Source organism: Myiozetetes cayanensis, unplaced genomic scaffold (assembly GCF_022539395.1).
Source record: "Myiozetetes cayanensis isolate MyiCay16 unplaced genomic scaffold, myiCay2020 scf2-11, whole genome shotgun sequence".
In the NCBI taxonomy this organism is placed as follows: Eukaryota; Metazoa; Chordata; class Aves; order Passeriformes; family Tyrannidae; genus Myiozetetes; species Myiozetetes cayanensis.
Window position 1 is genome coordinate 97,033,319 of NW_026087411.1, and position 27,257 is coordinate 97,060,575.

A 27,257-nucleotide genomic window follows, 5' to 3' on the forward strand; every position below is an offset into this window, starting at 1 on the left:
ATGCCTTCCAATTTCAGCCCCATATTTTTCCCACAGGTAGTGAATGCTCTGTTAATCCTTAGGAATGAGCCTCCCAGGAAGGTTGTAACTTCTATTTTAAGGAAGATTTCAGTCTGGGTGAATGAGTTTTATGACCGCAGTTAGTACTATTTCTAATCTGCCTTTGTTATCTAAGGTTTGGTAGAAGGTCATGGAGGTTTAAATTCTGGACCACCTTGCCAGAAATCATCTGCCTGAAGAGTTTTCAACTGCCCATCCTGTTAGAGAGCTGACCCTGAACTACTCCGGGTGTGTTCTGGGTTTACAGAAGTCCCCATATGTGTAAGAGAATTTTCTGTTAATATTTCATGTACTCATCAGACTTGACATACTTCCTTCATATCCACATGTTTAGAAGAGCTATATTTTTCATTATTCCAATACAAGACTCTGCCTAATACATGACAACAACTGAGAAATATACTTCTAGGCATTCAAACCAATATGTACTCTGCTTTTATTAGAGAAACTGTATAACTATAAAACCAGCTGAAAAGAATCCATGGTGCTTCTACTCAAAATACTCTGGAACAAAATCTCCTCTTCTTCTCTTCCAAAGAATCTTAATATTCAAAGAATCCTAATAATAAGATTGGAAAAAGAATATTTAAGTGTTAAAGGCATGCCCCAATAAACAGTAAAAAAATCAGACAAAGTAAGTTTCATTTTTGTTAAAGCATTGTCAAAATTATTTCCACTAACACGAAAACCAAATTCTGAAATTAGAGTTGAAATTTAAGCAGGAATGGAGAATATAATTTTCCCTGGAAAAAACTGTGCATTTTCAGTCCACACTAAGGAAGGGAGGAAGTAAAGTTAAAATATCTACAAATTAAAAGGAATCCTGTTTGAAACAAGGATCCTGGATTTGTAGAATCACCACAATTTCTTAAAACTGGAGCCTGATTTTTCCCAGCATCAGCTTATTCAATGAATTAATTTCTTTCCTGTATGTTACATTTAAAATCACTTTATCTAAAAAAATTCATAAAAATACTATTTTTAAAAATGTTGGTGTTAACATGTCTAATAACATATCAAACATATTTTGTATGCTTTTGCTTGCTGTATTCCCAGATTGAATATAAGGCTATAAAGAGTAAATAACTCATTTAATGTTCAGCTTTTCTTGTTTAAGGAAACTCATTGGAAACCCTATAACTTCCTAAAAAAAAAAAAGAAAGGCAGAGCACTATTTCAAGTTTCGGAGATTAAATCTACTGGACATCTGAATCTAATTCAGTATTTACATGATTAAAATGGATACTCAGAAAAAACAAGCAATAACTTAGGTACATAACTTCAGGTAGCAAAGTTTGAAAAAATTACTTTAAAATCAACGTAAAAAGATGAAAAAAACTCCAATCACTATGCATAAATCGTGTCTGCCTCTGACAGATGACTGTGATAAAATAAAGGCACCAGGTCAGGAGAGTATTTTTGCCCTGAGCTGCCCACTACCAAACTGAAAGCCAAGATGGTAGCGTGAGGACCAGGAAGACGATTTTTTTCCATGTTAAATGCAATTATATTGTACAGGTATTCTCATATATGTTAATCTCAGATGAACACATAATTGATTTTGAGATAAAAAGGGGACAGTTACCTCTAGAGTAGCACAAGATCATGTCACTGTGAGCACAGGTAAACATAGTTCAAAAAATTACTCTTCCAAAATCACCTAGAATCAATCTTTGAAATCATGTCACAGGAAAAAAATTTCTCATGAGCAACTAGAGAGAATTTCCTCTGAGATTTATGTAATGAAAAGCAACAACTATACCTATCTTCACAAAAGTATATGTCTCCATACTGGAGAAACCCACATGTAATTACTCACCAGAAGATGGCCTCTCTGACATAAACAGGGAAATTGTTTCATAAATCAATTTTGTGCTAACCTTCTAAACAAAAATGCACCACACATTTGAGATGCAATTATTTTGCCTTGTACATCACAGGATAAGGTGACTTGCTATTCAAGGGAAGGAGAGGTGAGGGTTGCTCTCTGTTCTCTGCATTGTACATGATAATCTATTATCAGAGAAATTATAAACATTCACAACAAATACGTGGTCCTCGACCCTCATGCACAGGCTCATCTGCAACCCCTCCATGCAGCATTTCTTCACACCAGGGCCAATGACAAGCTCAGCACCATCCCACAGCAGCAACTGTTGTCTGTGCCTTGTTTATCCCCCTCCCACTGAGCACACCACATAAATAATTTAGACTCAGCCTTTTTTGTTGTGTATGTGGTTAGTGGACATTTGCATCTGCTTTCCAGAAGCTTCTGGAGTGAGGAGTACTTAAGACAAAAGACCTGATTTTTACCATTTTAATGATATTTTTATATTATATCATCTTCAAATAGGAAAATAATCATAAGGACAAATCAGTGCATGCTTCTAAAGAAAGAATTATGCAAGCACTACTATTTACACTGTCCTAATACTGCTTCACTATTTTTCCTACTTCCTCAGATTGCATTAGGGAGTTTGCAAAGAGTTACCTAAATGAGAAGTTCTTGTCTGGATTTCAGGGAGTAGTATGAAAAGACAACTGGGAATGGGAGGTGGTAAGTCAAGACAGTTTCGGCTGAGAGAGTTAATTTTCTTCATGGTAGCTAGTATGGGGCTGTGTTTTGTATTTGTGACCAAAACAGTGTTGATAAAAGAGATTTTTTTAGGTATTGCTGAGCAGTGCTTGCCCAGAGTCAAAGCCTTTTCTGCTCTTTGTGCCACACCCCCGCAATGAGGAGCCTGGGAGTGCACAAGGAATTGGGAGGGACCACAACCAGGACAGCTGACCCTAATTAATCAAAGGGATATTCCACACAACATGGCATCATGCTCAGCATTTATAGCTAGAGGAAAGTAGGAGAAAGGTGGGAAATATTTGGAGTGATGGTGTTTTACTTCCCAAGTCACCATTAAGCATGATAGAATGCTGCTTTCCTGATAGGTGAACACTTGCCCAGGGGAGGTGCTAAATAAATTCCTTGTTTTACTTGGCTTGTGAGTGTGATGTTTGCTTTACCTATTGAACTGTCATTAGCTCAACCCACGAATTTTCTCACTTTTACCCTTCTGATTCTCTCCCCCATCCCATTGAGGGAGTGAGTGAGTGGCTCTGTGGGCCTGGGGTTAAATCATGACACAAAATAATATGGCAATCACACCCTTCAAATTCAAAGGGGTCTGAAATGCTCCTACTTCTACACCTTCAGTTTAGACACACTTGTTTTCTGTGAGTGTGCTCTAGTTATCAGTATCACTTTTGCCCCTTCACTCTACTTGTTTCTTTACATCATATGAAAATTTTCTTGGCTTGGTCACTCACCATGACAGGGATGATTTGGTTGAGGTTATTTAAGACCTGATTTTCTCTCACAGTACCAAGAGCACACAAGAGCAAATTCTTGAGCTATTCATGAACCCAAGCACAGCAAGTCCAAAACTGCCTTGGGAAGAGGCTGCTTTTTATCAACATCTTTTAGTCAACAGAAGTGAAATAAGCTGCAAGGAACTGTTTTCTTGATGAGACAGCTATAAATCAATAAATAAGGGATTAGAGGGATATTCAAAATGAAGGTGTCAACATGGGAGCACACAGACAAGTCAGCATGAATGAAGGAAGCTGGTGGTTTTACCAGAGACAAGACCATTTGCATAATACATCAGTTTTTACTTTCATAAGGATAAACATAAAGATGAAAATGTATCTGCTTCAATCTGAGCTCATTAAATAGTAAATATCAAATTACTAATAGTTAACTTAGGCAATCTTTGTGGGAGAGGGATTAAATTTACAAAATGACTCGTCTTCGCCCTGCCAAATCTGACACCAACACACTAACTAACAACTTCTTTACTTCATTACTAATTTTGGTTTTAAATCCTGAGGCCATGGTTTCTTTAGTGCAGTGTTGTGATAAATTCACCACTGATTTAAAATATTCAAGTCTGCATCTGACTATATTATTTACAAGTTATAATATTAATACTTTAAATGCTGATGATAAATTAATAAATACCATTGCTGGCATGAAATAGGTGAATGAAAAGGGTCAAAATATATAAATTGTGGTCACTTCATCATCTCGTGTCAAAGTAAAAAGCATTATGCTTTTCTCCATCACATCATCCTATTCCACTTTTGTCTTTATATATATTATGTCTGCTTTTTTTTGGCACGTGACATGCATTCAATTAAGTAATAGCACTCCAGATTTGGTAAGTGGTCTGCTCTAGTTTTACATTGCAGCACAATGTGCCACATATTAGCAAACTAGACAATGATCTGATTTACAATGTGTATTACTCTAAATGTAAAAACACTGCTCATAAATTTTATTTTTTTTAATCTATCACTTAGTCTTCTACTGCTATTACCTGACTTTAAAAACTGTAGCAATTGCAAAGAAAACAACTTGCAAGTTCACAGCATCCTGCAGGAGACAATGCATTCTAGTGCACATCCTCAGTTCTTTGCAGGATTCAGCAGACTGCAAATCTGTCAGGGTGTAGTCTGTGGGGAAACTGTACTTTTCTCTGTTGTATATAATCCATATTATATTATCCAATAAGATATAAAATTGTCAAAAGAGTCCAGAGTTGCTCTTTGTTTAAAATTATATGTGCAAAGACAAGAAGACTAAAATAGAATTTGTATGCTTTTGGAGCTGAAATCATATTGACAACATGTTGCATCATACATTTTAAATCATCAGCTGTCATGGCTAGTCTTATGCAGGAGCTGAACAGTAAGCATTTGTGCTAAAATAACACCAGATTGTATATCACCTCTGGTAAGTGTTGGTCCATGCTTTTATCCAGACATATTACACAGAAATAAATAAATATATATAATAAGTATAATAAGTATACAGCATTGTGAACACTCAAATGTAGATACAACTTTAAATAAATACTTGAAAATAAAACCTTGACAATACTGACTCCAATAAATCAACAAAGAACTTTACAGATCCTGGACAGATGGTATTGTCCTACAATATTTCCTCAGAAAGTACACCATCACAGCAACATCTCCAGATTTTGGCAAATGCGCATTGTGACAGCATCTTCAGTCCAGCTGTAATTCAGATTTCCCTCCTTTCCCAAATTCCATCCACAATCCCTATCTTAAGGTTTTTTTAGGTAGGATCACCTCTCACCCTCCTTGGAAACCTCTCAAACACAAAAGCCCACAGAACAGCTACCCTTTTGTACAGTGGGAAGACAGCTGGAGGTAAAAATTAGAGGAAATTGAGAAGCTATGTTCATATTCTAACCAGAAGTTATAACGGTACGGAAATTTCAGGGTAAAATGCAGGTGCTACTCCCTGGATGGAATGCGGTTGAAGCTCCACGATCATTCCCCATACAACAGCAAGCACCTGCTAAGGGGAATGGAACAGAGGGTGGATTGGAGTGGAGACACAGCAGCCAAGCTCTGTGGAAATCCTTACAGGGAGGGGAACTCAGTGGTACTTTGCAACTGATAAACTGCACAGCACCTGTCAGTTGAGGGAGATAGGAGGTGTCCTGCTTCTGAGCCAACAATGGTGGTGAAATCCTTCTCCTCAGATGAACTTGGTTCATTAAAGCCTAACTGTAATATTAACACACACCTCCATCCCAAAGTTTCCTGCCTCCAAGGTATGACCACCTTCTACTGGGCATGGGCTCTATATTTTTTGACTGTATCTTTAAAAGCAAAGCGAGAGAATTTCACACCAATCAGTAACAAAGGTATTTATGACTAGAGCCACTCAAGCTCTACCTAAACATAAAGAAATAGTATAAAAGTAAGCCAAGAATGGGGGAAAAGTGAGGGAAGACTCCATAGAGACTGCTGGGATCCATCAATGGGCTGAACCTATCTTCTCCCCCCCATAGGAACACCTCTTGGGTAAAAATTGTACTCTACACATGCTGAATACTTTTATTAGGATTAGAGCTTGTCTGTGTAGTGCCTTGAATATGTTTTTGCAGTCAGCTACTATCACCGGCAATCCTTAAACCTGTCACAATTTTATAATTACAAAGAGTGTTATTCCGTAGGCTGTTAGTGGTGGTCCTTCCTGGGCGCTGGCAATTAACTGGGACCCTGACGGACTGGTCAGGCATGAGGGTCTTGGCTTTCCTGGGGCACTGACAGACAAATCAAATACGAAGGGTTGAGGAAATCTCCACATTAAGGGTTGAGGAAATCATCTCTTTTCTCGTGACAGGTACTATGCGAAGAAATGAGCAGCATAGGGTGGGATGGATAAGAACTGCTTGGTCAATCCTTGCTGCAGCCACAACGACCACATCTGGCTGTGCCTCCATGTAAAACTTAAAATGTCAACTAGTTGGACCAGGTGGAGTGGGGTTGCTGGGCTGGTACAAAGTAAGGCTTTGAGAGGACAAGAGTTTCCAGTTAAAACAACCAGCAAACCCACCTTTCCCATGTTGTATACAAATTTCTCCAATTGCCCAGTAAAATGCTGTGAGGAAATGCCACAGATACCCCATTCAGACCTGTATGGGATATCTGACACAACCAAGGTAAATCACAGCTCATCGTAGTCACCTCTTTAACCAGCACTGTTCTGGGTTTGATGCTCCGTTCAGAAGTGCAGGCAACACTGTGGTGCAATCCCTGGCAGCTCCCCTCATCCCACACCTCCCAAGCTGGGCCAGCTGCAGCCCAATGCTACCACAGAGCAGAGATGCCCAGGAGGAAGCATATCACACTCACGTTGCCAGTTACCGTCAGAAAAAGAACTTAAATCTTGAAATAATGGGAACCACATGACTAAATAGATCATTAATGGTAACCAACTTGTTGACAGGTGATACGGCTGGGGAAGATACGTGTAAAACACACAAAGAGAACTGTGACAGTGGGTTGGTTTTAGTGGAGTTAACATGTTGCACTTAAAATAATGAGACAAAAAAATTAGGATTATATTGAGAATTTAATTAAAATAAGAGTATGCTCTTTAAAAATGTATTCTTATCTAATGGCAACCATGCTCCAATGCAGAGGCTTTTCAACTTCTTTTTAAATGGCTGAACAACAGACCTTCTCTTCTATGTACTTATAGCTTGACAGGTGCAAATTTTTAATTTGAATGACTTCACATTTTTGGTCATTATTTGAGGGCTAAAAGTGCAGAGGCCAAAGGGTGACAACTTCCATTACATGGTTATTACCTGCAGCTTGTGCTGAGAAAGAGGCTCCAGAAAGGTAAACTTCAGGGCCACACCTCACACCTGTCCCTAGGATAGCTGCTGCTGCTCCCTCCCACTGAAATGTCTCATGCCATTAGTACCATACATGATTTATAATACAACAGTAATGCAAAACTACATCTCAAGAAATGTTGGAACCAAAGGAAGATCTCTACTTCTCACTCTTTCCTTTAAATGTTTAACAGTGAATTCAATACTTGTCAAAACTACTGGAAAATTACAGCCCTTGTCCTGACTGCAGGACTCACAGAAACCAGGAGCTTCCACACTCTATGCCACTCACTTTTACCAGGTTTAAGGAATGGCCAGAGGAGTAATTGTTTATCAGGCTGGTCTGGGATAAGTGTTTATATTCCCTGCATTGAGCACCTTTGCATTGTTGTAGGTCAAAGAATTAAAAACTCTCTCCTCATTTAAGAACTAACCTCTGATTTCACAGAAAGCAGTTGTTATATGGCTGTGCTTGTAATGAGCCCAAGGTTTAGTCTTAATAGATTAAGCCACAATCATTAACTCACTGACATGCATAACAGAAAAAAGCAAAGGATGGTAAGGCCAAGTGGGTGATTTCTTACTTTGATTTATTCCCTAGAAATCAGTTGGAGCTATCACAAGAGTGAAGGAAGCAGATTAGTATTTGTAGATCCCCATCAATCCTGTTGCAGATGAAGCTGTGCTGGCTGCACAGGTTGCTGATCCCAGCCCCACCTGCCAGTCCCACTACTGCAGCCCACCAGCTCCTCCAGACTGCTGGTAGAAGGGTTTGGATGGCCATCTCCCTGGCAGAACCAGCCAGATTAGCCAATACTCTTAGGGTTATTTGGCTCATTCTAACAAAAATGGGTTTGGGAGAAATTACACCAGCAACTTGGCAACAGACCTGTGGCAGAGGCAGTCCTCACATCAGCAAAGGGAGGGTTGGAGGTAGCTGGGGCTGCCTGGGGGCATCACCTCCTCAACTGGCCCCAGAGCACCTGGAAAAGGGTGCACAGACACCAGGTGAGTCTCACTGGGGGGGCCCATTTCAAACTTATTACTTCACAAGCAATCAAATAATCATCAGCTGACAACTACTTTTGGATATTGTGGATCTGACTTATTCAGACAAGAGACCAGAGCTGAAACTCTCTGTAGCTGATAATCAAAGCTCTGAGCCAGCTAATTCCCTTCTGTTAACACTGCCTACGCATGCACACATGCAAGTTTTCTCTCTTTTCCCTTTGTCTCTCACCCTGAGCTGTAGCTGCAGATCTGAGGCAGAGCAGACTGAGCGCTCTATATTCACTGCAATCATGCTGACATGCAGTGAGACCCACCTCTAGCTATTAGGCCCTAGAACATCACTGGTGGTAGCAAAGTAAAAAGGTTGATGTTACATTTGTTGACCCAGGCAAGGCAAAAGTGCTTCTACAGTAAAAGACCTTACAGTATATAGCATCAATGAGCATAATAAATATTATATTGGTAGGCTTATTCCATTAAGATACAAGCACAGGGGCTCTTGTGTGTGCTCACAAAGCAGACTTCTTAGCATAAAAAGATTCTGTTCTGTTTGTGCATGAAGAAATGGGCCATTCTTTACTTTCCTATGGCATTACAAATTCTAGCCATAACTGTCTACCCTTTTCTGGGTAGTAAATTACTGCTTCTTTAGCAAAGATTCAGATCCACAGGTCTTAGCAGCTCCATTTTAAACTTTCAACAGCCTATTTAGTCTAATCTTATAACAAAAGTTACATTGTGTGGTAGCACACAAGTAACAATGGTATTACATCTAGGTGCCCAGAAGTTTTAGAAAAAAATTATTTCTTTTAGAAGGATCCAAAATTCAGTCGCAAAAGTGAACAGCAGCCAAGAGCTCCCATAAGAAAAGAGGGGGCCTAGGTGATGAGTATTGAAGTCTCAGTTGTGGACAGTCTAGGTAACAAGTATAGAGCTTCAACTGCTAGGAAAAATTCAGGCACCTCGCCAAAGAATTTAATAAGGTAACCCACTCCCAAATCAATTAAATTTAAACTTGTACATGTGAGGAATCCAGGTTCAATACCTTAATAGTGGCAAACTCTTGTGTTGATTTTTCCAGCTTCAGTTGAAGTTAATCAGAAAGCACTCAGACTTGGGTCCCAAGTCTCTTGACCTGCAGACACCAGCTGGAAAGCCAGAAAAGCTTTCAGCCAGGAAGACAGAAAAATACAGAGTATCTTTGCAGCCATACTAACAGGGCAAGGCCTATCATTAGCGTAAACCCAAGGAAAATCAGCTTGCACCATGGTTGCAGTTGTCTTATTAGAAAAGAACACAGGAATCCATGAGGTCACTCCCAACTCAAAGTCATTTTATCTGTGCAAGCTTAAATTTACTTTCTCTGAGTCTGTGAGTGACTCACATATACATGTGCCTATAGCTTTGCAAGATGAAGGGCAACAAATGTGATTCTGTTTGATTAAAAGTAACATCAGATTTCTGTAGACTTGTACAGGCATAAGATAGCCCTAAGTTAGTAAATCAGACACTAAAATACTTGCAAAAGCAAAAGAAAAAAACACTCATTTTCAAGGAAACAGCTAAAATAGCTGTAAAAATAAACCAAAAGTTACCAGCAGCTTTGTTAAATAGAAAACATGTTTTGTTTAAGTATGGATGCATCCATTTCCAGTAACATTTCCAGAAGCATTTAAGTGACTCAGGAACTTAAGGTCATTACATGTTTTTGAAAATCTTCTTATTCTAAATCAGATTGCACAAAAATGTGTGAAAGTTTTAAGGAATAGACAGAGAGACAGACATCCAAATGGGTTTCTTTTCTGCATTCCTTGCATGCAGCTTCTCCCTCTGTTAGCTGCCTTTTTTACTCTCACTTTTTTAGGGAAATTAAAAAAAAAAAAAAAAAGAAAAAAGCAGTACTCAGACATGCAGCCTGGTTCAAAGCTCTGGTGGGTAGCAGAGAAATACTTTAGAGATCAGGTGAAATGAATTCAAGATGAGTGAAAATGGTCTTTGGTTCTGCTCTGCTACCTTTTACTGAAGATTCACTGCAGAGACGTGAATCATCTCCATCCATGCTGTGCTTCGCTTCTTGCAGGCATTTTTCACAGATCCCTCCTGCTTCTTTTGTCTCCTGGTGTCAGACACTGTGATTTACCATTGGTCACTGTGGCATTAAGGGTTTACTACCCGTTAGAACAAGTGTAAAGGAAAAGGAACTTGCTGCAAAATAAATAAATAACATAATAGCAGACACTTTGCAATAAGGAATAACAATTAGGTAATAAAAGGGAAAAAATGGGAAAGCACAGCTTCTGTTCACTTGGCTTACAGCTAAAAACCAACATTTTTTTACTTTAGATCAACTAAAATCTCTGCTTAAAGTAAACTGAGAATACAATTACATTCAGGCAACTGGGCCCTTTGTCTTTTTAAAAAGAAAACTCCTTCTTAGATAGAACGAACAATGAAATAGAAATAGGGTAAAAAAAATATATTTTATGAACCCATTAATAATCAAACAGATGTAATTGTACAAGATACTAATAGAAACCATTGTTCGGGGAAGAACACAAACATCAACATGATAAAATGCTAGGTTTATAAAGTAGATGAAACTTCAGCTCACTTCTCCAAGTTACCCTCTCAAAAATAAACAAAAATCATGTATTGAATACAGTAACTGTGATTCTATATAGAAAATCTAAATCACTGTTGTTTAGAAAACTTGGAAAACCCAGGAGTGGTACCTGCATTCTTTAATTTTACTCCTTCCTTCAGGGACTGTAACTAATTTTTGTGTTTATGGTAAAACAGATGGCAGAAAAAATGTGGAATATATAGGAGAAACATGCATATTTTGAAGTTGTGTACTTTGCCTGAAAAGGAGTTTTGTCCTCTTCATTTATGTGTAGTAGCCCAGATATCCCCTACATGTTATTAAATTTTAATGCTAAGAGTATGCTAAGAAAAGTGTGTATCACTGTTACTATAGACACTACAGCAGAGAATTAAAATCACATTTGAATATCTTTCTACTTTTCCCCAACACTTTTTAGTTGTGTTAAAACTCTTAGATGTGTCTCTGAAGTCTTTTAAACTCTCCAAAAAGATTTCAGCCAAACACAGAATGCACAATAGCCTGAACAGAGTATTGAGTAAAATAAAATAAAAATAAAAACAAATAAAACAAACAAAACACACAAAACCAAACAAACCAATCAAAACCACAAAACAAAAACAAAAGCCCAACCAAAATCAAAAAAAAAAAAAAAAAACAACAAGAACATAGGCAATTTTTTTTTTTTAATTATGTAGGACAACAAAACTAAAACTACAGATGATACCAGGTTTGGTTCCAACAAATATCATCACATTACTGAGCTTTGTGGTAGTATTTAAAACATTTTCTGATGTTTCAAAGAAGCATATGAGTAACAAGGGCCAGTGCTCATTTGTCATTAATAAGATGGCTGTTATTTTCAGGGCAATCATCGTGTCTGTTATGGTTTTGAAGTATATTTCCTCAAAGATATTATTCATAATGTCAAGTGAAGAAACGTTGGATGTATGAAAGCAGTCTTCTCTCCCTAGAACTTTTATCACTCATGGTTTGGGCTCTTTAATAAGCATGAATGACCCAAGGATTTAGTTTATTCTCTACCTAAACTAGGGGGAAAGAAAACCCTTTTATTTTATAATTCCAATAACTTTTGTTGCCATCAGACCTGTCCTTGGCATACTTTAGCATAGGTATGATTCAAGACAGCATCACTCAGCCAGAAATTTTTGAGGCAGCCTCTCTGTTTCAGAGCATGAGACTTATTCTTTTTTCTTTCTTTTTTTTTTTTTTTTAAATCAGCATGGACACAAGCTGCTACAGGCAGATGCTCTCATGACCAAAGAATACTCCTGGGCATATCCATTCTAGTAGTACAGCCATGGCCAGAGGCTCCTACACACCACAGACAAGGCTTTCCTCTGAGACATCTTTCCTGGGAAGAGGCTGTGCTGTTCCTCCCAATAACCACTTACTTCTTTTTTTTCTGTGGACTGCAGGAATTATTGCTGAAGGCTACTGTTGCAGGTTCTGCTGTGGAGACAGATCAGAGGCTGTTGATCAGCCATTGAATATACTGTTCCTATTTTAGGTAATTTTCAAATTATTTCTGAACAGCAGGAAAAGCAGAAGATGGAGACTGCAACACATGGCACGTGTATATCCACTTTCAGTCCCCAGGACCCCCTTTGCAAATGAGATCTTGTACTTTATAGAGCATTGTTTTCCCAGTAGTAAACTATTTAAATGGATAACCACATTTAAGCTACTCCTGGGGAAGAGCCAATTTAAGAAAAACCATCCAGGAATTCACTGCAAATGAGATGCTGCCTCTCCAAAGACTTTCTTCCTTACCATCACAGTGACAGGCTTGGGATTGGCTTCTAACAGAGAATACCAGAAAGTTGGGAATTTGCCCATTATAACTTAAAATTAAGATGGTTGGAACAATATAGTCAGAAGGGGGCTTCTCTCCAGCCTCCACCTTTCCCCCCCAAAAAAGAGCTCTTTCAGAGCAAATAAAAACCAGTAATTTTGTTATAAATAAAGTAGTGAAAGTTAGTACAGTCTTTCCTTATAAAATTGAACCAGGTGACTCAGGTGCAATTCTTTGGAGCAGTTACCTACAAGGGATTATGCCCCAAGCCTCTCAGTGTTTCAGAGGCATTTGGATAATGCCCTTAGCATGTTTAGCTGTTGGTCAGCCCTGAAGCCATCACGCACTTGGACTAAAGGATCGCTGTGGATCCTTTTCAACTGAAATATTCTATCCTACATTTCACTTTCTTTCAGGCTTATGTTTTAATATTTTTTATTAGACAAGCAATTTTAATGCTGTTATCATTAGAGATATATATATATATTTATATTGCAATTGAAACCACCAGTAAAACTGCTATTGATTCAGCATCTGGAATTCTGGGATATCAGCTTTAAGATGTGTGTGCATCCACAGTGGTATTTATTTGCAGGTCTTCTAAAGGCATTAAAACTTATCATTCTACTGCATAACAAGAAGTAGGCCCTGTGTTCACAAAATTTTTAAAGGGTACTAATTAGTTTGGCCAGGATCTGTCCATTCAGCTGCTTGAATCATGACAATGCAGAGGACAATGCCATTTAACAAAATCCAAAAAATAGTTCCAAGGAGTAACTTGGCTTTTTGTCTTAGGAGAACAAATGTAATGCTCATGGTGCAATACCTAGAGACAATCAATCTGTACTGATGCACAGAAAAGTTTCTCCAGTGGTCATGCACACCCACAGTTGCAAAATGTATTTAGCCTGGAAGTGAACTGATGCATAAATATCTCTTAGGAACTTATAGAAAACTCTTAGGTGATGGTTTTCATCACCTCTGTAGGTCTTGCCCATTCACTCCAGTTTCCTCTTACTAAGTGCACACAGGTGTTTTGTTACACGAGAAATGAGAATACTACAGGGGTGAGGTGCCTCAAATTTGCCCAATGGCTTAACTTTCTGTTCTGGTTGTTTTAAATTCAAAAGTCAGCTACAATGAATGTGTTTATTTTTGATGGATTCAGTAGTCATTACCATTGCATTCATCAATTGGAGGCATTTCAAGGGCACTGAAGTGTATTAATTGCAACAAGTTAAATCAGCAGTCAACTCTGGAATTATTCCTTTTCATTTTCTTTCTTGAACTAGCTGGCCTTGATGTCTTCAATTAAATCACTTGAATAGTATTTTATTGGTATTTCTAATTTATGCCACTATTCTACTAGCATCTACCCATAAATGATCAGGGCTAATTTCCATCCGTGGACATTTAAGAAACACTCCTTTATTCTACCCTGTTTACTCTTCAAAGAATGAGGGTGCTCCTATTACAGTTTGCTAACTCTGGAAGCTTGCCAGCCTTACTACAATTTTCAACACCATTCATGTGAAGAAGAGTTGAGTGTAGTGAATAACTGCATGCCAAACCAGCTACAGGTCTATTCAGGAGATACACTGAGATTAAAGAAACTTGTAGGTCAAATGTAAGTAGTTCAGAGTCCTTAATTTTTGGACTTTTGAGGTTTTGATTATACCTCCCTTATCTACCTAATTGAAACCCCACTTGGTACAAGAAGAATTTCAAAAAGCAGAGCTCCTACTTGGCATAGATATTACATATTTCCTTTCCTGGGCAACTACTGACCTGCTGGCCCTAGTGAAGAAATATTAATTATATTCCCACTTCTAATCACATCAAGGGGAGGTCAAATCTTAAATAGTACCATTAACAGCTTTATACAAATCAAAGTCTCCATCTTTTAGAATCTGTTAAAAATCTTAAGTAGCAAATTCACAAAATCTGTTTTATTCTGGTGGGAACTTAGGAATGTTGCTATATCATGGCACGTTATTTGAAAATCAAAAGAACATAATTTTACATATGGAGTAGAGTGCTTGTCTACTGGTATACCATGACAATTAGCTAAGGATTCACCAACCTAGCCAAAGTCAAGAGCCATCCTTGGAATTTAAGAACCTTTTTGATGTTGCCATTTGACTGACCTTTCTTGTCTTCTTAATGTCATGCAAGCCAGTGAACTGAAGAGTAAAGTTCAGCTAAATCCAAAACTGTGCTAAGAGCACTACACACGCACTTCCTTCAATTTGCTTTTCTTCCTGTGGAGCATGACGAATTACCAGAGCACTCTGAAGTTTACTGATGCAAAGCATTCACTTGGATTGTCTTCCAAATTCAAATGAACAGTATTCTTCTCTAGATATTGATAACACTTCTAAGAAATTAGGAAATTGCCACCCTCCTGGTTTCTCTGAAATAAAGGTGAAACCAATTCAGAAATACATTTTTCAGTTCTCTGTGCTAAAGCCATTCAGCCTCTCCTGCCAATCACTGAGATTAAAACTTATTTCAAGACCTCCCATGTCACATATATTATAATCACAGCTTATTCTTTGTACGATATGGCATTGGCAGAGTGATACAGACTGGTAGAAACAGCCCTTCTATATGTCCCTCCCTGGTTGGACACAAACCAGTCTGAGTACAGAAACTGTCAGCCTCTTGTCACATCACAGTATGCCCAGACCAGTAAGCCTTGTAGAGCAAACATTGTTTCTTTTTACTGACCATGTCTTCTGAAGTATCCTTCAGAGGATAAAGCCAATATGATTGAGTAAGGGTAGAGAAATTAGACAGCTGAGTACTCTTTCACTGGGACATGACAGCCAGATATTGGATTAAGCTATGCAAAACCCTAAAAATGAATTCTCAATCTGCAACATTTTTGCTGATACTCTTCTAATTCAAACATTTTAGGAGTTCTGCAGTATGAAAACTGGTTTGTTGTTTATTTTTTCCTTTAACAGGCAGGCTCACAGATGTGATACATGGAAAATGTGATCAAACTTACTGACTATCCCATGGGAATCTGTTCTTTTGACAATTCAGCCAAGGCTAAAGTTTACAGTCACCAAAGCTGCAAAAGGCTTTAGTCAAAGCTTGCAGGTCATGTTTTTTAAAAAAAATGGTCATCACTTAATACTTTGTATGTTTCTTTCTCTGCAGAAGTCTAAGTCCTAAATGCTGCCAGATATACAAGTTTACTACACCTTCAATTGTCCAGCAATAGCAAGGGAATCAATCTTGCAACTCTGCTTTTATTCAAGCTTGTTCAGCTTGCAGTCCCCCAAGACCCACAAGTCTCTCTACCAGAGCTGCTCCCCAGCCTATGCTGGAGGTTCTTACTTTCCAGGTACAGGGCTTTGCATTTGTCCTGATTGAGCTTCGAAAGGTTCCCATCAATAAGACCAATGAAAGTTCCACAAAATCCCCTAATTCATGAAAACCAGTCCACGTTTTCTTTTTTTCTTCTTTCTGGTTAAGCTCTTGCTAATGTTGCATGGTTTTTCAGTTTTCACAATTATAAATTCTTAATTTTGAAAAAAAACCCACCAAACTTTAAAATAAGAATAATCACCTGTTATTCCAAAACAGTATTTCAAATAAAACCAATTCATTATTTATAAACTTGCTCACAGCTGTTGTGACCTTAAGCTAAGGCTCCTGTTTAAGGAGGAGAGAATGAGTGTGACCAACTACCTGTACACAAAGAAGGGCAATACCAAAAATACTATTGTTCTTATTTTGGATATTTGAATTATTTCATTATAAGGAAAACAAACAGAAACTTTCCCCCTTTACTTCTCAGTTCTGCTGCAGCAATTTAAATAACATTAAGTTAAAACAGGAGACAACCAATGTAAATTTCACTGTTTTATTTCTGCTTTATCTGTCCATACTTGGGTATTTGGACTTAAAACTGAGTTCTTTTGTGAGGTTGGAGAAGACAGGGTGTGGGGTGATTCAGTCAAGAGAATTAATCAGATATTTTGTTCCAGCTAAAAAACTTCCATTACACAGGAGCTACGATACAGTGAAATATTATGTCAGCACATGAATATTCTGATATTAAAGTGAAAGACTCACATTCCATCTTCTCTTCTACCCTCAAATGAGTTTAACTGCCCGCCTGCCCCCCCCCGCAAAAAAAAGCAAACAAAAAATAGCCACTCCCAAACCCTTATGCACAAAAATGTAACCCTTTTAATCGGAGTTAGTAAAATGTTCCAATTCCAACATAATTTGCTGATAGGGTAGAGATAATCCCCAATATATCACATAGGTTTTCAAAACAAAGAACAAAAATAGGAGTCCCTGTCTCAGCCTAGGTGGGAATTGTAACTGATAGCAAGCATATTGGCTAGGAAAAGAGGTGTTAACTATTCCTCACCTCTTTGAAAGATGGTATCTGTCACCTTCAGAAAGCGTATATGCTTCCTGTATTTCCAGGGGAGAATTCAAGGTTCAGAATAACAAAGTCCATTTTGGATTTAGGTTTCGCCAGTATTGCAGTTCTGGGTCAGGATTGGAGCTCTCAAGTACAGGTCACAGAGCAGCCTGTGTCCTTGCTGATCCCAGACAATAAGGAGAAGCCATCCAGAGGAAGAGCTGCACAGAAGTCAGAGGGCTTCAGTAGTATTGTAGTTGACTCAAATACCACGTTGTGGACAACTCAGACTGGATGCTCAAAATTAGCGAACTTCAATGTCAACCATTTATCTCTGTTCCTCTTTATAGAATGATAACAATAGCAACCTTTCACACATGAAAAGACATTCACTCTTATTTGAAAGACACTTGAAACACAACAGTGAGAAATACCACAGAAAAGACCCAGTGGAATTAAAAATTCTCTCTCCATAACAAGACTTGTCTATCCAGCAATGAGTGAGGCCTAAGAACATGTAACAGGAAAAGTTTTCAATAGCTACAGGACTGGTGGTTCTCAATGACTGGGAAAAAAATGGCCATGACTACGTAATTAAACACTCTTGTCAGGCTGGACGTACACACTGGAACAGATTTAGAACTGCACAGGAAACCTTAGTTATGAGTTTTCCTGACTTTGAAATGACAAATGGAGATCTGGATTAAAAGAATGTGATTAAGACTGCAATGTCATTTAGCAATGGTACTACAAGAAAACAGGCACCATGATATAAAGTGAACTTCATATTAGCAGAAAAGAGAATCATAAGACAACATATTTAGGTCATTATATTTGTTTGTAATCATATACCTTGATGGAGCAACAGCAAATACAAAAATGAATAGAAATTATTAATTATAATGAAGAAACCATGTTCCAAAAACCAGCAACATTTATATATCTGCTTTTCCAGTCAGTTGTTTCTTTTGAAACTATGTTTTCATTGCTTATCTATTCCAGTCAGATGCAGTGGTCCCTGGTCTTCTAGTTAATCCATTCTTGGTTCCTGCATTACGTACCTGGGTTTTTGGTGAAGAACATGGTCAACACACAGACATGTTTTAAAACCTCATTGAAATAAAAACATAGCATTTGATGCGTCAAAGGATTTATTTCCCAAACATGACTTAAATTACTTGCTGAGTACAACTGCTCTTTCAGTACAAACAAGTCTTAATACTGATTGAAAACCCTATATACATGTTAGAGAGAACACAGATACTCTCCCACCATTCTTGCCCTGAAATAGCTAAGGATGGATGGACAGTTCTGAAACATCCCTAACCACCCCCAATTCAGTCGGCAAGAACAGCAGTGAAGGGTTGTAACCACATCTCTTATATTTAATGATATCTGAAACAATGGAAAGAAGAAATCTTCCCATTTAGTTTTGGAAGAACGTGAAGAAGTACAAGAACTTGAACTGATGGCTTCAGGTAAATACAGTATGAAATCAGCACTAGTTAAAAAATTAATGTAATGACTTAACAAGGCCATATTTCTTAAAATGTGGAATCACTCGTTAAAATTTTCCATATTAATCAAAGTTTCAAAGAAACAAAGAAAGAACAATTAATGAGCAGTTCAGTGTGCCTAAACTGGGTGCTTAGGGGCTACATCCAGCTTGCATGCTGCTTCCATGCAAAGAAGATGTAGAAAAGATGTTGGGAGAATGACAGGATGCTGCTGTTAAAAAATATCTTCTCCTGCATATACAACCTATAATACAACCTATACACCAAAACCTATAAACTTACCAGCTCAAAGCACCAATGCTAAGGGGAACCAGGGGAGTGGAGTCAGAGGCTCCTGTATTTGCCTGGAGTACAGCTGAGTGTGGTCAGCATGGCTTATAAGGAGTTCCTAATGCTAGCAAAACTGGGAAAATAGAACCACTGTGGAGAATATGTGCACAACCAAAGTGTGATGTGAGCTTTATGATGTACCTTGTTGAAGTTCAACAAGACAACCCCTCTTTAAGGCCTTTATAACTACACATTAATGATGTGGATCATGCTTTCCAGATCAAATTCCCTCTATTCATATATTTATATACTTATTTCAGAATTTCCCTGGTTAAAGCAACAAGTACATATCAGGCATGAAATTGTTTCTACAAAGAACCTACTATTTTGACATTTTTTTAGCTGTGGTTTTCACAAAGCTTTCCTGGCACCTCCTAGAATACAGTACTGCATATCTCCTGGTGACACAGATCCTCCTTCATGTCTCTCCAAAGTCCTGATGATTTTAGAAAGTTTTCTTTTAGACAGTTTAGTTTATTCTATAGCATTATGAACCATGCTATTCTTTCCCATACTGAACCTGATTCTCTATCAGCAAGATTAAACAGCTGTATAAACACCTCATTTTTCAAAGCTGTTTATTACCTGTATTCATTTTTATTTGATTTACAAAGTGGAACTACACCTGAATACTCTGGAGCAGGGTAACCACCTACTGCTGGTCAAGCTTCAAACAAGTCTTGGTCACCAGTCTGTTCTTGGGGCACACTACGCTAAGGTAGCCTTTAAAGATCTGCAGTTTTTATTAGCTTCATATCTCACAAATTAAGCATTTCATGCAGTCCTTTACATCACCTAGCTATCCTTGCTCATTATCTAACTAGGTGTGTTAACTAGGATTCCTTATATGAAATAAAAACATGTTATTCTGACACTGTGGTTACTGTCTCCTAGCAACAGAACTTCTTAATAAGGCACTCATTGTTTTCAGGGGTCTGTCCTGAATGCGTTAAATAGCCTTAATTTTCTGTATAGATTCCCTAACTTAATCAATCATTTTCTTTATAAGTTTGGTGACCTATGAAAATGTTTTATTATTACCATAATACCATAAGAACTTGATCTCTAAAATACAAACCTCTTTGTACTGACATTTCATTTCAACACTGTACTTGAACTAAGCAGAAGAAAGTTATTTCTCACATTAACAGGGATTTCTGTTTTGCCAGTTTTATATCCATGAATATAGGTTCTCTTAAGCATTCCTGTAAATTACTACAGTAGATCACAAATAAGCATATCCTAAAAAGATAAGAGAGATTCATGTTGTACTAGTTATTTTCAAATAAAAACAATGATCTTTCTAGCTTTGATCAAAACATAAAAATTGGATGAGTAAAGTGACAGTAAAAAGAAAAGGAAATCAAAAATTTGAAAAAATAATGGGAAAAGCCCAACTGAAATTACTTAGCAGTTTGTTTTAAATTTACCAGATATCTACATTGCAAGGCTAAAGTAACAGAACACAATATAATTGGTATCTGATGGATTATTTCTCTCTTGTAAACTTTTCTTTTTCTTGTCAATCCTAGAAAATTATACCTTCTCAGGGTAATTCTGGAAATCATGCAGAAATAAGTGCAATGCAATTTTACTTCTGAAGACAAATCATTCATTTGTGAGAAACTAGTTTGGAAAAAACAATAATGAAGGTATTTATTACTTCCATAAAGTTCAAAATTGGTCAAGGTGTTCTAATGTTCATATTTTGGTGACAACGTAGACATCATTGCAATTGTTGCCTGCCAGAAGACTGAGTTTGCATCTTAAAGTTATGTTTTTCACTAATGTACCAAGCTCCAATGTCAATTTTCAGGCTGTCTGACTGAAAGTGTATCTTCACAGATGGACCTCAGGTATGTTAATAGTCATGACTGAGTCATCTGAAGAGAAGGAAAAAGCAGCTGGAGGAAAGAGCTGAACTACGGTCCATCTCAAAACGCATTGACCTCCCACGAGGTTATGAGAGCCTGCTTGTGGAGAGAAGGCTCTCAGGGCAGCTGAACAGGCAGGACATTTCACGGTCAGGACAGTCTTCTTCATTCCAGTAGTGAAAGAGAAAAGATTGATAAAGAGGGATTCCTCTGGCAGTAGCCTTCTTTGGTAGCCTCTGACACCTTACCAACTTGTGTTCCACTGATCCTGGAAGACCTTAGACTGTTGGAGAGGAATATCTGAAAAGTTATGTCAGGAATGTCCCTTTTCCCTCAAGAACAAGGAATCTGCTAAATCTGTAAGGCTAGCTGTGGGTGAGCTAAAATGTCAGTGTGGGACTGAGAGGTAGGTTTTTGGGTTGTGAAGTACTGAAAAGTCTTTAATGGTAGAGGGAGCTTTATGCTTCAGCTAACCCTACCTTTGTAAAATCTCACTCTCTGAAGTAATAAATATGACTGGGTAGCCAGAAATATTTTTCATTCAATAGACTAATTATGGCACAAACACTCTGTCATGTAAGCTAGTTTCACAACAACATAAATACAACTACACTGAACTCTTCAAGGAACATACTTTAAAAAAATAAAATTGCCCAGCAATGAACATTATCTGCCTAAGTAACAGGCAAGAAAAATTGAAGACACTCATAAATAGAGGAAAAAACCCCAAACTATTGGAAATATAATTGAAACCCAATGGAATGGATCATAATACTAAGACAGTAGAATTCAAGCTTACCAGTGACACAGTACATCACTGTGTCTAGATCATCCATTCCAGCAAATAATACAGAATTCAAGAACTATAGCACACAAAACCAATGATGGGATTCTGGGGGTCATCCACTCCAGTAATTTGTTTAGTGAGCATGTGCAGCAGCCAACAGAGATGATGAAATACTGAGTTTCAGCAACAGAAGAGTTAAAAACTAACATAAAAAGTTAGTGAATGAATTGAAAAACAGTTGTTATGTTCTGTTTATTTCCTTCAAGGAGCATGTGGTAAAGAAAACACTAAAGAAAACACTTTAAATAAGAACCTGTAAAAGGGTCAGTTTCCCAAAAATTGAAGCATCTATCACCATAACTATATTTTGGGAGCACAGAAGTATCAGAGAAGTATTAATGGAAACTAGGAACAAATCACACACACATTCATTACTAGAGAACTCAAAAAAGGCAATACTTCAGGCATGACTAAGATAATGATACTTAAATAATAATAATAATTATTCTATAATTATTAAAATTGCTTTGAAAGGACTGATGAAAGCCACAAATATATAAATCAGAAAGGAAAGATAATGACAGTACAATCTACTATTTTTAAAGGATACAGGGCTTTTCCAAATGTTGTTAATTATTGATAAATCTCTTGAAGAAAAACCAGATGATTTCTAAATGATTAAAAAAAGTAAATTTGGTTCCATAGTTAGAAGTCTGTAGAAAAAAAAAAAGAGCAGAGGTGGTACTGACAAGGATTTAAAGTCCAAGTAACCTGATATGGCTCCTAAGATATCTAAATAGATCACTCAAAAATAAAGATTATCAACAGAAAAAAAATATATATTAAAAAAACCCCAACTATTTCAGTCAACAAGTTCCATGGTAACTAGGTCTTGTTAATTGAATCACAAACCTTTTCTGACAGGATATGAGTTTGGATGTTAGTAACATTTCTGTTGATAAAATATTTGGATTAAAAAAACCCCACATTTAGTACTACATGACATCTTGATTTTAAAATCTTACTGTGTTAAAAATGACAGTATAAGGAAGTAGCAACATCCAACATCCACTGCGGTTATTAAAAATGGGTATTACAGGCACATCTGAAAATAAAGTGACTGGGAAGACATTAATGAATTGGGCAGCTAAATAGTGAGGTTCCTCAAAGATCATTTTTGATCTAATTCTCATCAATATTTTGAATCAAGGATTTGAGGATATTTTTGATGAAGGAGAACAGAAAATCTTTGGCACTTAAATTCTTTAGTTGACAGAGATTCATGGAGTGGTAGGTAATGAGGGAGCTGGTTACTGTTACAAACAATCTGAATCACTTGCTTAAATGGACACATTCATGAAAATGCTTTAAATAGATCCTAACATGCACACACACAAAAAATTCCCCCACAAAGGAACTGCATAGGTTACACCTAATGGGCCGGATTTTCTCAGTTCTCTCCTTTTACTGAGCAGAAAACAGAGAGGATCTGGTTTTACAGGGTTTTTTAATCTCATTTAAAAAAACAATCTGCTTCTAAGAAGATTACATTTATACAGACAACGACAAAATAACCCTCAGTCACTTAAATCTGAAGGGAGAAAAATAATAACTTAATAGTCCCTGATTTACAATTCAGTTTTGTGAGCTTCCCATCTTCCTGAGTCTGGTGATGTTCTTTTTTTGGGAGGAGGGGGCTGAGAGGTGGGGTGGGTGTGAGTAAATTGGGATTCTTCCGCTAAATCATCAGTTACCTATTGCTGTATTTTTATCAACTGCAGAAGAACCAGGAGCTCTTCAGCTGAGAACATGACTCTGCACAGACTTCCCATTCAATGACATGTGCTCAGCCAGTCTTCAGCCTGAGACACAAGTTGAGAGCAGTTCAAACACGAATGCACAAGAGCCCTCCACCACTAAAAGCATGCCACAGCAAGGACAGGGTGTAAGGAGGTCGAACACAAAATCTCAGTCACAGAATCACAGAACAGTTTTGGTTTGGAAGAGACACTAAAGATCACCGAGTTCGAACCTCCATGCCATGGGCAGGGATGCTCAGTGTCAAGAGAAAAAATACCTCTGCAAGTGCACTAGGCCCAGATGCCTGAAGTACCAAGTGGCTGGGAAACAGTATATTAAAATATTAACTCTGCTGTATTGTCTAGTTAATTGCAAAGACACAAAATAATCATCTTGTCCATGCCGGCATCAGTACTGTTCTTAAAAATACTTTTGGGAAGCAGAGGAGAAATTTAATTATGTTGAGAGACTTGAGACAGTGGCTTTCTATATATTTGAATGAGAAATTCACATTCTAAGTCAGTTTGCAAGGTCTAATCATGAACCTAAGCTTAACAAACATAAAAGTAGTATCAACTATGATAATATTTGGCACCTTCCGTAAGCTGTCATCAGCTTTGAAATCTTCAAATGAGAAAGAAATAGAAAGAAACCATAAAATCTAACCAAGTTCACCATTGAAATTACTGGAAGGCACATCTACAGTGTGGGTGGATAGAGCTTAAACATCCAAGCAAGTGCCGAAGCATGCTCATTTACTTACCTTGCACAGCATCACACAGGTGAACTAACCCTGGTCCAAAAGCGTTAGTGCAGCATTTCTCTTCAGCTAATAAACCTCCTTCGGTAGAGCTCAGTAGCTCAGGTGCAGAGCCCACTGACATGCCTATTTCACTTCCATCCCTGGTGCTACCTCAGATGTTGCTACCCTGGGTGTTGCTGCACTGCAGGAGATTTATTGACTTGATCAGGAGGTGCTGTGCCTTACACTATTAAGCACTGGCTGTGAAGGAGAAGGATGTGTTTCTAGTCCTCAACCTAAAACCTAAATGTGATTTCCTGTCTTTTTGTGAGCGTAGCAAGAAAAAGTAGAGCTGTGCTACACCCATGTAACTAATATAATCCACTGGGAAACGCAACACAGGCACTGATGGAAGCAGTCATCATTACCTGAGCCTGAAACATTCTTCCTTTTGAATTAATGTCAATGTCCAATTTCATTGCTATATTTATTTCTTTATCTACCTCAAAACCAAAATGAAACAACACTGCAGATGTGAGAAGTGGGAGGCAATGTAGGAAAAAAATCTAGTAATTAGTTCATTAATATGAATTTGCCAAATAAGTATGTTACACTATAAATTTCTCTCCTCTGGATGAGAATCAGCGCAGAAATACTCATGTCATTGAGCCAGTGGAAGCTTTCTCCACCGACAACAGTGGGACCTGTTTAACTCAGAATGTCTGTTAATCACATGGACTGCGTAAGATTTATCACATCTTTAATTTCTCACTTTTTAAGACGTTGGGATTAGTTTTTGAGGAAGACACTCAGTTTAGGGAAAACTGTTACTTAGCAACCATAATCTGTTTTAAAACAAAGCTGTAGCCTGTGCTTTTTTTTTTTTTTCCCAGCAAGGAAATAATAGATCTCTGTCCTTACATGCTTCTAACGAAATTAATAGCTAGAGCAAATACCTAGACTGAACATCAAGGGAAGGCCACAAGCAAGCTACTTGTCAAAGCACCATCCTTACATAGTTTGACCCTTTCCTCAGTTTTGCACTCAGTTCTTAAAAAAAAAAAAAAAAAAAAATTATTTGAGAAAAATTTCCTCCAGACATAAGATGCTGACTGATACAGAGTAGCCATATCCATGGATATGGGAAAAATTATGATTTTGAAAACAAACGGGAAAAATAGATACTTGGTAGGCTTCATTCTCTGCAACAAAAATGCAGAGGCTAGCAAGAAAAATCAGGGAATATGGAGCAGATAACCCTCAAAATCAAGTATCGGATCAAAACAGCCTTCTTACTATGCCCATTTAAGTCTCAAGCAGAGAACTCACAAAGCTGCCAAGTACTGGAGCTGAGCTGTCCCCAGTTGTATACTCTGAAAGATTTTGGTGCTTATAATCATTGTACATAACATGTTGAGCTACCCAAAGGCTTCAAGAAAAGGACAAGGCAACAACATATGGCCTAAACAGACTGTTCATGTCTTCTCCTAAACAAGGCATAGCTTCACCTTAGACTGACCTTGCAATTACAGGCTACTGGGAGCAGTTATGTACTTGAAAACAGTCAGCGCAACAAATGGCAGAGACAGGGAAAGACTCGGAAATACTGAATGCAGAGAGCCCTCAATAGGTAAGCTTTGTGTCCTGGCCACAGGGCTTGAGACAGTCCTGCTCCACTCAGGCCATTTGCTATCAGAATGTCCAAAAGCAAAAGAACTATCACTTCCCATGCAGATGAAACAATGATAAAAGCTCCTCCAGAGGTGAGCTTTTAGCAATTTGAGGCCAAGGTTCTGAAAAAATCCTCCCCAAAATAATAAATTTAAATAACTGCAAAGTAAGCAAAGTGTGTTAACATACCAGCTTCCTCCAGCAGCGAGAGCAGAATCTGAACAGTTTTTCCAGAGCAGTTATTAAGTAGCTAGGGAAAAATTGCAATGCCACCTCAAATAACTCATGTCTATATGACTCAGTTCAGGAATATTAATAAAATCCACACATCCAGAGCCTGCACTGATTAGACTTTAGGAGATACTGGATTCTGAGCAATAACCTACCAAGTTTACCATAACTATTCTGTACCTAGTGTCATTTGAGTGGGCTAAAAACCACTTGTCAATTCTTGACAAACCCCTAAATCTTAGAAATACTTGATTCTGAACTGTGAATTTGTTTTGGCTTTCTTAATCAGCCTTGAGTACAAAAGTTTAAGGATAACAATGTCCTTGTATCATTCTTAAACCAGAAATAGTAGTTGATATATGACTTCCTTTAAAAATGCAAACACTAACATATATGTATTTGATGGGCATCAAAACCAAACATAATAACTATTTGTAAATATGCCAAAATCCAAATTCATCTTGTAATTTAGTGGGAAAAATTATATATACTGACCAATCTACAGGACTACAACTAGCAACAAGTATTATGAGTAATTTGCATTTCTTGTCAGAAAACCAATGCCCTTCTTTTATCCCCTCTAAATCAGAAGTGGCTTTATATCAAGGTAGTGGAGCTTAGGAGACCTAAAACATGTTTTCCTCTGTCTTACCCTTGTGTTTCATTGTGAAAGGGTTATTTCTCCCAGGAACATAGTAACAGCTGCTGGCTCTTTCCTCCATGATTTCACATGACACATTTCTCACTGGAGCTCTCAGCAATTTATTCTTAATGCCTTACTGCTTTGAGTAAGATTTTTTTTTACAAGTTCAGTGTTGTATACATAAAAATTAGATATGAGGAGCAGGCAAAAAATCCCTTTAATTCAACAGATTGCATGAAATGCCTTTATGTCTGAAGATGCTAAAGCCATGGCTAGGTTTTGGTGCAGGGAGAGTATGTATTTATTTCGTTTTTTAAAGGTGCAATACGTGCCAGACACAGGGTTCATGTAGAGACTAGTGATTTTAAAACTGCCATTCAGTTTCCCACCTCCATCAGATCAGGTCAAGAATCTTGTAGAATTTATCTCAGAGAGCCAGCAAAGAGGTCACCCCATGGGGGAAAGAAAGCCCTTAAGAAAGATTGCTACACAACTGCACCACTGTGTCAGAGCACACTGCTGCTAACAGAGGCCATTAGCCAGGGTTTGCTTACATTAGTATGGCT

General features: G+C 37.7%; 1 protein-coding gene across 1 annotated transcript in view; it reads right to left on the reverse strand.

Annotated features, from left to right (window-relative positions):
- EIPR1 (EARP complex and GARP complex interacting protein 1) overlaps positions 1–27,257 on the reverse strand; it is a 234,743-nt gene that overhangs the window by 97,774 nt on the left and 109,712 nt on the right. The window contains exon 9 of the transcript XR_007628946.1: positions 10,302–10,493. The gene's annotated coding sequence lies outside the window, so the exon portion shown is untranslated. The remainder of the gene's footprint in view (positions 1–10,301; positions 10,494–27,257) is intronic.